Source organism: Rhinolophus sinicus, chromosome 12 (assembly GCF_057876585.1).
Source record: "Rhinolophus sinicus isolate RSI-liver-muscle chromosome 12, RSI-T2T, whole genome shotgun sequence".
Lineage (NCBI taxonomy): Eukaryota > Metazoa > Chordata > Mammalia > Chiroptera > Rhinolophidae > Rhinolophus > Rhinolophus sinicus.
Genome location: NC_142512.1, coordinates 29,225,913 through 29,239,233, shown reverse-complemented (window position 1 = coordinate 29,239,233; position 13,321 = coordinate 29,225,913). Strand labels below are relative to the sequence as shown.

The 13,321-nt window shown below is 45.8% G+C and overlaps 1 protein-coding gene across 3 annotated transcripts in view; it reads left to right on the top strand.

Moving 5' to 3' along the window:
- Positions 1 to 4,216: 4,216 nt before the first annotated feature.
- Positions 4,217 to 13,321, top strand: part of YPEL2 (yippee like 2) — a 57,957-nt gene continuing 48,852 nt past the window's right edge. Inside the window, exon 1 of one of the 3 annotated variants that reach the window (XR_012492313.2) lies at positions 4,217 to 4,420. The gene's annotated coding sequence lies outside the window, so the exon portion shown is untranslated. Of the gene's footprint in view, positions 4,421 to 4,616; positions 4,752 to 13,321 lie in introns of those variants that run through there. The other 2 variants (XM_019736355.3, XM_074320472.2) reach the window with 2 other exon arrangements.

Genomic DNA, 13,321 nt, shown 5'->3' with positions numbered 1-13,321 from the left:
TGAAGCCAGATAGATCAGGGCTCAAATTCCATAGGATCAGCCTCTTTAAAAAAAAAAAAGGAAAAATACCTATCTTGCAGATTGTTTTGAGAATTAAATATAACTAAATAGAAGAGAAACTGCTCTGTACACAATTTGTGCTCAATAAATGATAGCGACTGTTTTGTTAGGGTATGTTCAGGAGGGCTGAGGGACAACCCTTAGCCATTTACAGTTGAAAAGCATATAATCAGCCACTTTCAGTGACTGAAAAAGCGGGACTTGGACAACCATCAGAGAAAGCACTTATTGTACACCAAGAAACAAAGCACCGTTACCATGATCTGTCTGCAGGAAGACAGCACCAGGCCCTCTGCTGTGATGTAATGTCATGGGACTCTACTTGTGGGGGGGAGGTGATGGACGGATGGAGGGGGTACAGTGAGGCCTTCCAGGAGCAACTCCTCCTCCCCACACAGGCAGAGGGGAAAGTTTTCCCAGGTGGTATTGTAGTGTGAGAGCCTGTAGCCTTTAGCCTTCAGGAAGTTTCCATTGTACTGTGGTTTTAAAATGTAGGTTTCCCCCTTTATTGTAGAATATCCTGAAGCTTTAGGTTTAATGTCATACTACAAAGTAAGACTGCTATCGGTTGATCAGTATACCCTGAGGACAGACCCTATCCATTTCTGCTTAAATGCCTACTGGATTCTACTGAGATATAAACCTTGGAGAGCCTACCATGTGCCAGGTGCTGAAAATACAAAGACGATCTGATAAGTTTCCATCCCAGGAGGGGCTGGCAGAGAGGATGGATAACTGATAACTCCTAATAGGGAGTGCAGAGTGTTGAGTGATGTAACAGAGCTATGAATAAGTGCTATGGAGGGTACTGAGAAGAGAAGAATTCATTTTTCTAGGTTAGGGGAAACTCCTCCAAAGAAGTGGCATTTGATCTGATCTTTGGAATGACTCATCAAGCAAAAGGCTCTGAGAAGGAATGAGGAAAGAGCAGAGAGGCGGGGGGAAGGGGGAATAAAGGAGAAAATAACATTCCAAGTGAAAGAAACTGCAGGGACAAAGGTATGAGGCAATAGGCATATTCATTCATTTGTTCAGCTATTTATTCAACAAACAGATATTGGTTGAGTGTCGGACACTATTTTTAGTGCTGGGGATAAAACAGGAAGCAAGATAGACAAAGCTCCTGATGCTCTCATGGAGTTTACACTTTAGAGCTGGATAGGACTGAAAACAAATAAATAAGTAAACAAGGTAATTTCAGAGAGTGATATGTGTTGTGAAGAAAGTAAGTTGGGAGAAGGTAAGATAGAGAGTACCCTGGTGGGGGGGGGGGATATGTAAGATTGGGTCGTCAGGGGGGTGTTCTCTGGAGGGGGCATTTGACCTGAGAACCAAGTGTTGAGAAGGCAGCCTTCTTGGGGCAAAGTGTCTCAGGTGGAGGGAACAGCAAATACAAACGCTGTAACAGGACTCGGCCCCGTGTGTTTCAGGAATAGTAAGGCAGCCATCTTGACTGGAACAGTGTGAACAAAGGAGTGATGGGGGAAGAGCAGACAGGGGCAGACCTGGTTAGCAGGGCCCTGTGGCCATCATAAGGAGGTTGTTTAGAAGAAGTACCATCTGGCTGCTGTGTAGAGAATGGATTGGAAGCAGGGAGATCAGTGGGAAGGCTGTTGCTTACTCTAGGCAAGAGATGTTGGTCTCCAACCAGGGAGGTCGTAACAGAGACAGACGCGTTCAGGATAGATATATATATATATCTGATAGGACCTGCTGATGGATTGGTGTAGGAATGAGGGAAAGGAAGATGTAATCATATAGAATGTTATGAGAGGTCGAATGAAATAAGCACATAAAAGTGACCTTATTCATGGTAAAAGTGACATCTATGTGGGAACAGTGGGAATATGAGATTGAATAGAGAGGATGCTGGAAAAGAATGGCTGTGAATGCTTTGGAATGAATGTATCTGGCCTTCCACAGAGGAGACAAAGCTACTGGGCCATTGACAAAGCCAGGCTGATAATCTGACTGTGAGGCCAGGAATCTCTAAATTTTACTGCCAAGGGTTTTAAAAAAAGAGCCCTGTGGCTAAATTTGAACAAATTTGTTTACATCTCTCCATCTCTCTCTCTTTTTTTTTTTCCGGACAAGATACATATCTATCTATAGTCACACACTCTCCATTGGCCTCAGCTTTTCTCTTCTCAGTAGATTCTTTAGTATGTGTACCATCATCCAAGTCAAGCAGGAAATTTTGCACATTAGAGGCCCTGAGAAGGAGGGGCAATTAGAGGTGCTAGCTTTCAAAGAGGAAGAGAAGTCATTTTTACTACTTTGTTTCACTTCTACCTTCTGGATTAACAACTCGCAACACTTGGTTCTTTTGCCTGGGAAGAGGCATGATTAGGCTTATGAAATATTTTTTTTTTTTTTTTTTTGGTGGCTGGCGGGCTCATTCTATTGTCTTCCGGTCCTACCGTCTGATTGCCTCTTCCAGTCCCCTGCATACACACACCACGCCTGCAGGGGTCCTCAATCTCCCTCTGAACCTCCGCACCAGGCTTGTCCTCCTTAGCTAACATCTTTTATTTAAACAGAAACAGTAGCCACCAATCTTGTTACATAATATACCAATATCCTAGGGTGTTAAACTAATGTAGTACCTGCTGTTGGGGCGTGGTAATCTGTCAACACAAATATTCACTAGGAGAATATTACAGAAATGTTGTAATAGATTTGACTTTCTGGCCCTAGAACTTAGAATTTTGGAGCTGGAAGGGACTTTAGAGATCACCCTATTTCAGTTTTCTTTCTTTTAAACTGTGAAAACCAATGCCCAGAGATACAAAGACATTTGCCCAAGAGGCAAATCAAAGGCTAGAAATCAAGCTCTGGATAATCTAAAGAATCTATCACATTTTAGATTATGGATTAAGTGTTAAATCTTTCTTGTTCATGATTCTTTCTTATCTCAACAGCCCTTTTTTTTTTTTTTTCTGTTTTGGACTTCAAGTTTGTCAATTCTGAACAGTGACATGGTGTTCCTGCTTTCACCGAAACACCAAATTTGAGACTGATACATATATACAATACCGATGTATTTGAGGTAATTTGGGATTTTTTGCTAACATTTTACTAACTGGATTGGGACTGGATTCACATCCAACCATGCAATGTATATTAACTGAATCAAATATATTTGAAAAGACAATAGGGTGGAATTGCCAGTACGGGGTGGGTGTAGTTTAAGCCACCTGGCGGAGGAATGCATCCCAGTACCATTCTCTTTCTGGTCTCTGAGGAATTGCAGGAACCTCAGTGACCAAGGGAAAAGGCTAGGCTGCTCTCTTCCCCTGACCCCTGCCAGCATTCTTTCTCAAACGACCTGTTTTCCTGCTGGGAGAATGCCCCACTCCACCCACCTGGTGCCTCCCTGAATTTCCTGACGGCCAAGGGCTTATTTTTCAACCTTCTGTTCCTTGAAAAGCGCCACCCCACTGACCCCGAACGTGGGCTCCTCCACTCTGGTCCCTGACCAACCTACTCTCCTGGGCTTACCATCCTCATCTCCCTCTGAATGCCTTGGAAAATCAGCAGTAATAGGGAGCTGAGCGCCGTCCAATTTCCCTAGGGCCTCTTTCCTCTTAACTCGCTGAAATTACTAGCAGAGCAAAGCGGGGAAATGCCTTGCTTTTGAGTAGGGCCTGGCTGGGCCAGATCGGGCTGGCACTATTTTATTAAATTCAACTGCCCCAGGTCCTGAGGGCCTCCTCAGGTAACTTCGGCTCTGGGTTAGGGATGGCTAAGGTGTAAGGAGGAAGTTACCATCTTGGCCCTCTAAGAAGAAGCAATATAAAGCCTCCTCCCTCTCTACCCCAGGTTCTGGGAATCCCAGTCTTGACCTGGGGACAAACCCCAAACCCAAATAAACAGTTCCCTCACAGACGCTGAGAGCCTACCCATGCTCATCACCCTTTCTCCCTGTTCCTCCGGCAGTCGCCCTGCTTAGCCAGGCTTCGCTGGCTGAGCCTAGCGGGGCCAGACCCGTCACTCACTGCACTACCCGCACCCAAGCCCGGCCAGGGCAGAGGGGTGGGGGGTGGGAGGTAGGGGAAGCAGGGGGCGGAGTTCCGTCCTTCGCTGATTGGCTCGGGGCGGATGGGCTGCGGCCGTGCCGAGCCAACCCGCGGCGTGTTGCTATGTGCTGAGCCGAGGGGATAGGCGCGGGGGAGCGTCCGTCACAGGGCAGCCCCCGGCCCCGACCCGGAGGGATGCGGAGTGGTGGCGGCGGCGGTGGCGGAGACTGTGGCTTTAAGAGCGCGCCCGGAGCTCGGGATCCAGCCGGGCGGTCCTTTGCTGCTGCGCACCCCCGCGGAGCCGAGCCCGGCGCTGGCTGGACAGGGCAGCCTGCTGCCAGGTAAGCAAACCCCGAGCGCGCGCGGGTAGGGCGCGCGTGGGCGTGGGGCGCGCTGTCAGTGCGGGTGCCAGGCACCCGGTACTGGGCACCGGTCCTGTGGCCCCTCGGGCTCAACCCCTTGGAGCGCGGCGCCCTGTGCTGGACGAAACCCAGGCGGGATCGAGCGTGGGGTCCCCATGGGGGCTGCGGGCTCAGGGGGCGGGGAGCGGGCCGCCGGGGCCACGTGACCGGTTTGTTTACAAACACAGCCGGGGCCCGGCGGCGGGCAGCGGAGGGAGCCGAGGTGCAGTGGATCCCCGAGTCCGGGGCGGGAACCTGTTGGGGGTGTCAGGCAAGTGTGGGGTGCGCGATTTGGCGGAGGGGACCTTGGGTAACTGCTTCTTCCTTAGCATAGTTCCCGCGGGTTTGGACTCCGGGGGGCAGGGTGGTGGCTGCGGAAGTTTTCTGTCCCTGGTGACGCTGGGTGTCTGCTGGACACACTGGGTCCGGGTGCGCCGCCCTCGGGGGCCCCCGCCTGTGGGAGACTGGCTGCTCTCGAAACTCCCCGGAGTGCTCGGCCGGCCGTGGGCCGAGGTGACCACAGCCGAGTTCCTGCCTGGCCGCTTCCCGGCGCCGCCTCAGTGTCCTTGCCAAGGGGGTGGGCACGAGTACTCTCCTGCCCGACGGAATTGTCGGGGCCTCTCCTGCGAGTACCTCTCGGTAACTGACGCTGAGGGGCAGCCCCCGCCTTTCCCTGCTTCAAGTTCATCCTCCTTGGCCGCTGACCTCTTCGAGGTGTCTTTATCCAAGTGGTGGCTTTTTTCCCGTGGGGGGGATGGGGAGAACCACGTGTTTTTTACCCAGCCCAGGAGACTGCCATCTCTGACTTCACCCTCACTTTATAAGCTGTTAAAAAGCCATGTGAGTGAGTGTCGTCCGTTTTTCTCTGTTCTGCATGTAGCTGACCTCCCACAGCCTTGAAGCTGTGAATGGCACACGAAACTGCTCCTGGGCTTTGCTGGGGTTTTTGCTTTCTGGCCTCCTGGTCAGTTTGCTCTCCTGAAGTCTTGAGGCTCTCCTCAGTGAGTCTTTGTTTCTGGTGAGTCTAACGGATAACAAGACAGCTCGCCACTCATCCTTTTCCCTTGCCTTTCCTCCCTCGTTCCTCTCTTCTGGTCCAGCAGGATATGCAAAATGGGGCTCCCTGTCCTAGAGTACTGGCCAAGAAGGGACACTGTCTGCTACCCTGTACCCCTCTTGCTCAGAGAACATTAGTGGTGCAAAGAACCTAGGGGTTGAGAAGTTAAGCGACTTACCTAGGGTTACTCATGTCACTGACTTGGGCTGGGACTTGACCTCACATGCTTGTTGCTCTCCAGTGCTGTCTGGGTTCTGAGAACTTGGCTTTGTGATCAGTGGGCTTGGACTCAATCTTCACTGGCTTTCCTTTGACTTAATCACTGCCACGGGGACTGCACATGTGGACCAAACCTGAAACTGAGTTCTGTCCATCCTCCATCCTTCCCCCCTTTTCCTTAGCACTTAATACTGAGGCTGAGTCTTGCCCTGATGTATATTTTAATTCTTCTGAACTGTGGTATGAGTGGCTACAAGTTTTTTATCAAGGAACAGTTCCAGCCTGAGGAGAGTTGTGCAAACTTCCCTTTGACACTGTCCCTTGTCCCCAGCTCCATAAGTGTGTCCAGTAAAAGGAGTGAAGGCCTTGGGCTCATTACCCTCCTCAGTTTGACTTTGCCTTACTAGTTTAAGATTTGATAACAGCACTTCTGGGATCTGTCTTGATATCTTGTGCTTGAACTAAAATCAAGAAGCTTAGAATTAGGGGTGGAAAATAGAAAGTTAAACACCACACCCAGGAATACTGTTTTCCTTCCCTCTAGGAGCGTGGTTTTCAAACTTTGAGTGGGATCCACAGTCAGGAACACACTTGACATCGCTGTGCAGAATAAGAACTGCGTTAAGTTCCAGGAAACAATTGCCCTTACTACCTGCAGTGTACTTTGTTTATAATTTTTTTTTCTACTTAATTAAAAAATACCAACTGCTGGTCATGACCCATTAATTTGATTTCTTGACCAAACGGCTCATGGCCTACAGTTTAAGAAACGTTGCTCTAGGGCAGAGGTCCTTAAACTTAATGTGCATGAAGATGACCTGGGTAGTGTTTAAAAATGCAGTTTGTCAGTCCACTCTGGAGATGTTTATTTTCAGTGGGGCATATTTGTAATAAGTGGACCATGAGATTGTGATGCAGGTGGTTGAAAAGAAACCCTCATCTAGTGGGTCTTGGGGGCAACGAACAATGAAAAGCTTTCACTCGGATGTGAAGCCTTAGGTGTGTGACCCACAGTCTGTGCAAACCCAAGATCACTCATCTGCTAGTCACACTAGCTTAGGCTTTGAAAAGTCTAACAGTATATAGTGTTGGCTTTCAGCTGCTGTGAAGCCTTGGCCGTAAGAGAGAGATCCCCCTCCCTCCCTACACCACTCCAATCTGAGGGCTGCTGACCACTGTTCTGTGCCACTGGATGTTTCTAGATGCATGGGGTTGGGGTTGTGAGTAGTGCTGAGGAGTTAGTGTACTATTCACAGAGACTTGAATTTTCAGCACAGTCATCGTGCCTGGGATAGTAACAACTGGTCAACAGAAAAGGTTGATTTTGTTTAATGTGTGGGTATTCCAGGCTGTGTAGCCTGGGGGAAAGGCAGGTAGGTGATTTTATTTTTGTTTGAGGGTGGTGATGGGGCATTGTCAAGGCTTGTCTATCAACAGTTGTTAATGAGAAGAGGCACAAGGTCCCCTACCTCATGGCCTACCTCAGCTCTGGTTCTTCCTGTGGTGACAGCTCTGCTCTTGTGTGTAGTTAGATCTCGTTAGTCATCCAGTTTCTGATGCTGTTACCTCCATCTCTACATTTAAACACAAACATACACACATCGAATGCATCCACATGTGGGATGTTTTTTAGTTATTGTGTCCAAACATGTTGGTAAAAGAAATTCCCTTAGTTAATCAAAGCTTCAATTTAGCTTCAAAAGAACTCTAAATTATTCAAATTCAACCATTGTCCTTCCTGTCAAAGGTATGCCTTATATGGGAACACTAACTGTAGGTTTGTTGAAATTAACTTTAATACTGCTCAGTTTGGTCCAGCAGCACCCATTTAGAATGTTTAGTTTTGAGCCTGTGGAAAAAAAGAAAAGGACAAAAGGATAGCAACGGATAGGATATCCTAGGATAGGAAAAGCAGAGGGAAGAAATGTTCAGGTGGGATTAAAATGGAGGACCAGTATCACTTTCCTTTGTGTGTTATCTTGGCATTTCCTTAGGGTCTGTTGACCAAACCACTAGGTTATCTGACAATTACATTCCCTTAGCTTGAAAGGGATATTAAACTCTGGAAAACAAGCATCTTTTTGATGTTTACTCTCCAGTGATGGAAAGCCAGGGCCTTCAGGCTAAAGGTATTTTGTAAGAGTTTTCAGTGACATTGTCCTTAACAAAAGGTGATTGTACTTTACTTTCATCCTAAAGGACTTTACTTTCATCCTACCTGAATTTCCCTGGGAGCTGTGAAGGGAGCCCTGGAGGGTTTAAAAGTAAATTGGATTATGCTACTCCCCTGCTTACGACTTTCCAGTGGCTTCCCATTGCCCTTCAAACATAATCCAGCTCCTTTCCAAGCAGGGCTTGCCCTCTCCCAACTTTTCACACCTCATCCCCTACCAGTTCTTACCTGGTCCACACTGCTTCATTCTGCTCCTACTGCACCAGCCATCCTGAGATTTCTAAAATGTGGAAGGTTTGTTTTAGTCATTGGGTCTTTTCTACTGGTAGTCTCTTTTTTCCAGATTGCCTTTTCTCCACATCTTTGCATGACTGGCTTCTCTCACATGGGTCTCAGAGAGCCCCTCCATGACCAGTTATCTAGAAGAGCTCGTCCTCTCCCTGCCCCTCAGCCTCTCTTAATCCCTTTAACTCTATTTTTTTCAAATCTCTCTAATACCATCTGGAGATACATTGTCTACTTGATGGCCAGATTGGAAGCTTGAGAGCCTTTGTCTTGCTCTGACAGTGCCTGGCATGGAGTAGCACTGGATAAGAAATCTATCTGTTGTTGGAATGAATGAATGAACCACTAAAGAGAGCCAAGGTTCAGAGTCTCTTAAGAGTAGGAAATATTACTTTATTTTCAAGAGAAGAATCCATCTTTTCCTGGGATGGGGTAGTGTTCCTTTGGGATTTCTGCTTTTCACCATATTTTTCATTGTTTTGTTCTTTTTATAGGTTGCCAAAGTCTCTTAAAAACTCTATTGTTATTTTGTTGTTAATGAACAACTCTTTCTTCCCGCGGTATTCTTATTCTAGGGCTCATTGTTCTGACACACGGAAGCATTTCTACCAGTAATCACATTTCATTAATACTTGGAGGCACTGTAAGAGTTAAGAGGCTGGGTTTTAGAACCAGAAAGATCTGGATAATTGGCTCTGTGACCTTGGGCAGTTGGCTAAAATTTTCTAAATCTCTGTTCCTTACTATAAAATGGGACTAATACTGGGGGTTCCAAAAAAATGTAAACACATGACTTGTATTCATCTTTTGTTATCGGTCTGTATTGAGTATTACAATTTTAATACAGTTTTTTCCTTTCTTAAAATGTGTACACATTTTTTTGGCCCCCTCTGTAGTTACTATCGCATAGGATTGATGGGAGGATTAAATGAGCAAATGCACAGAAACCAGGCACAGAGCTCGCCACATGAGTAAGCACTTGGAGGTAGCATTAAAAACAATATAAATATTAATAGTTAGATTCTCCTTCTCGCTGACTGGCAGGAATTCCTAATTCCATTGACTTGGGAATGGACAGTAAGAGGCGAAAACTACCAATGTGATTGACTGTTGACCTAAGAAGTCCAAACCTGTAAAGAATTTCTATTGAGTTTTATTTGAACCAATTTAAGGAAGAGTACGCGACAGTAGGAGAAAGCAAGGCAGGGATTGGATTACAGGGTAAATAACAAGATTATGTGCTCTCTTGAGGGTGATTACACTTATTTCAAAGGTATGTTAACCTGGATGCCCAAGAATAATGGACAGGGCTTGCTTTAGGCAAAGATAAACCTTTTACTAAAAAAGTTATATGCCTGGGGCATAACTACCCACCATGATCTGCCCAGTTAGGAATTTATGATCAGATCATCCTGTGAGGTTGCTTAGAACTCCTTTTACGTCCACAAAATCTTAAATTCGTGTAAGTAAATGAAGGCCAAAAAATGTTGCTTGGATCTATCAGAACTGGAATGGAATTTAGAAATGTGCAAGTCTTAATAAACATCCAATGAAGTAATATTTATAGAAGCTTTTGGAAGGGCATGTTGTCTATCTGTTCCTTTGGCCATTCATAGTTTCATCCTTGGATTAAGGTGGGGCCACTGAAAGCTGTACACTTGGGCCATCTATCTCAGCTCCTCCACTTCGAGGTACACTGTCTGAGATAGCCATGTATAACTTGCTACTATATTTAAGGGTTTATATTGTTGAAAATTTAAGCTCCAATGTCACTGAATATCCCTTTTAAGAAGTTAATTGGAGACACTTCTTTCAGAATCAAGTGCCAGGGAAAGCTTTGCCTCTTTTGAGGAACTGGTATGGTTTTTCTTTGTGGACAATTGGAAATTTATAACCGATCCTCTTTCTCTCTTTTTGCTTTGGCTACCAGGAAGCACAGACCCAAATTTGTGACTGAACTTAGTAACTGGAGGGCCCTACATCTTAATTTTTTTGTGGTGTTAACCTTGTAATTTTTATTTTCTCTAATTTCAAGTTAGTGATTTATAACTTCTTATTAATTCGCTATATGCTGGAGTGGGTATGAAAATCTACTTTCAGTATTGCATTTTAGGGGTATAAACATTGAGGCTCAAACAGGCAAAAAGGATTTGCTTAAGACACAGATTTAATTAGGGCAAAGCACTGACTAGAAACCATACCTTTTATTTCCTAGGCCCAGGGCTCTTTCTACTCCTATGCATTCTGGAATAATACCAATCCCTGACTAAAACCCCAAATAATCTGTAATGTCTCAATACTAGGCAGGGCCTACTTCCTCTTAGTGATGGGGCAATGGGGCGTGCTGCCAGTCAGGTGGGACACTACCACCCACGTCCCTGCCTCCTGGCTGAGTCAGCAGCATTGTGCCCTCCTGTCTCCTGAGCTACAGGGCAGTCAGCCTTCCTCTGTGGTCTTGGGAATGTGGTGAGTCCAGATTTAGTGGCTCTGATCTGAAACCCAGATTGCCAGCTCAGAAAGAAAATAGCCTCTAGTGTCTGGAGTTCCCTTATCTGTTTCTTGATATCCAGGAAGGAAGGCTTGACGACAGATGGGTGCCACTGAGGCTCAGACAGCGTCTTCTGCGTGTGAACAGTGGCTGAGTTTGGTTGGCCTGAAGAAAGTAGCTTTATTTTATCTGATATGAAATTTAGTTATAGGAAATATTGATCTTCCTAATGATTTGTTTCATTTTTGTTTTCCCGTGGTGCTCTGGTTGGGAGTACCTGGGGCAAGAGAGCGTGGGCTTGGAACACATCCTGCCAGAGTCAGGAAAATTTTTTGATTTCTATTTTGAGCGAGAGAAAAGGAACCTCTCTCTGGCCTTGGCCTGAAACTCAACCTTGGTTTTGTTTTGTTTTTTCCTGGGTAATAATCATTAAATAGGTAATAAGACCTCTGAGAGATAAGGATACATTAAGATATGGCCCCTGCCCCTAAGAGCATATGCTCCAATAGGAGCAATTAAGACATATGCATTAGTTAATAACCAGAGTACAAGGTAGAGTTTAAAGTCATTACAGAGATACAGAACGAAGGGGAGGCATTTTGAAGATGGGACTGTGAAGAATGAAGAGGATTTAAACATGCGGAAACACTCCGGGCAAACAGTGCGTGCAAAGCCAGAGGTATGGACATAAGAGGTGGTGTATGAGGAATGTTCAGTAGGCTCGTGAGGTGTGGGAAGGGAACATGGGGTTGCGTGGGCTACCACTGCTGCAGTTTAGAGTAACCCCATGGAAGTGGACTGTGACTTCCATTCATAGTGGAACCCTTGAGGATGAAGCCCTGTGAACAATGGCTAGTTGACCTAGATGATAGGCATCCTCAAAAGTGAGACTATCCCTAGGGATTCTCCATCCTGGCTGCCCTAAGAATTCCTAGACCAACCAAAGGCCCATAAATCAGAATGTTCAGAATGGGGAATCTATTAAAGCAGGCAAATAATAATCAAAAGAAACATTTCCCAGGTTTTTCTAATGCTGCCCACTCCACACATGCCTGAGATCTGGAAATCGCTGCGGTGGTTGGTCTCCCTGGCAGGAACCAGCCACTTAGCATCCTTGACCTTTGGCCTCCTTTCCTAAACTAACCCTTTTTGCCACTTCCTTATCTCCTGTGTGTCATCCATTATATTTGCCTCCCTTTATCTCTTTTACCACTTTTGTCTCTGTCTGTCAGGGATCCCTCCCTAAATTGAGCCAGTGCCATTGGACCATAAGGTAAAAATGAGTTCTCTTTCAGTATTTGCTGCATTAATGGTATAAACATGTATATTATGTAAACATAAATTAGATAGGGCTTTTGGTTAGTTTTGTTTACATGACTCTTAATTTGTTTACTTTGGGATTTGAGGGTAAAGTATGCCCACACAGACTGTAGCCTTAAAGCTAAATATCCCATTGGCAGGAATACAAGAACCGAAAACCAGCTTTTTCTTGTGCCTAATCTGTTGATCCACCTTCTGGTTCAGGTTCTCCCCTTTCCTCACTTGTTTTCTCAGGTTTCTGCAATTAAAAGTTGAATCTCTGAGCCAACCCGGAGTCTGAAGATGTTTTAAGAGAACTTGACATCTTTGTTTTGCGTTATTATTAGTTGATTTAGACTCTCCCTCTGGGAGATATTCTATTTGTTGCTCTAGAGGACTCTAGGACCAAGGATGAGCATCTTCAGAACCCCTCTTGCTTGTCTGGGTTGCAGGATCCATGGGGGGTGGGCGATGGGGTCCCAGGATTCAAATGTTGTCTCTGGTCCTTTCAAACAGGTAGTCATAATAATGCCTGCCTCCCTGCGTTGTTGTGAGGATTGATTGAGATAATGCATATTAAGTACCTGGCCCCTCCTGGACCCCCAATAGGAAATTAATAAACTATAGCGTCCTGGAGGTTTACTGACAGTTCCTGCAGGGCCTCAGATGACTCCTCCTTACCTCTGCCCCTCCTCCCCCTCTTTCAACCAAGGCTTTTTGAGCTTACTGCCAGCCAGGCTTTGGGCTAGGTATGAGGGTTGATTAACCAGTCCTGGTCTCTGGCCAGGAATGGCTCACAATCTAGTGGGAAGACTGACCCATAAACAGCTAGCTTTGTGGAGGTTTCTTAAATTATATGAAAAAGCTGCACTGGCAACGTGCATGGCTCCCCTGATGTGCCAGGCCTGAAAGGAAAAGAGGCCGTAATTCTTGTTAAAATCCATCTGCCACTCGCATAAAAGGAGAAACCCAGAAATTTGCTCTAGAATCAGTCTCTCTCTCCCATCCTACTCCTTTTCCTTTCTTTCAATAAATGGCAACCCTAGATGACAGTTTAATAATTCTTAGAACAAAATAATCCTTCTTTGGGCTGGTGAAGGCAGAGACTTTAGACGTACAGGCATCCTTTTGAAAGCGCCTCTGCCCTTTCTTTCTCTTGAGTTTTAAGTTTAATTTCCAAATTCCAATTGTGGAAAGGCAGGGAGCCCAGCCACAGATGTCAGAGTCTAGAGTTTTGGATTTATTTGAATTGAGAGATTAAAGTGAGAAAGCCAAAGGCATGCTGACAGCTGAACAATGAAATTGTATTGGCAGATTTGG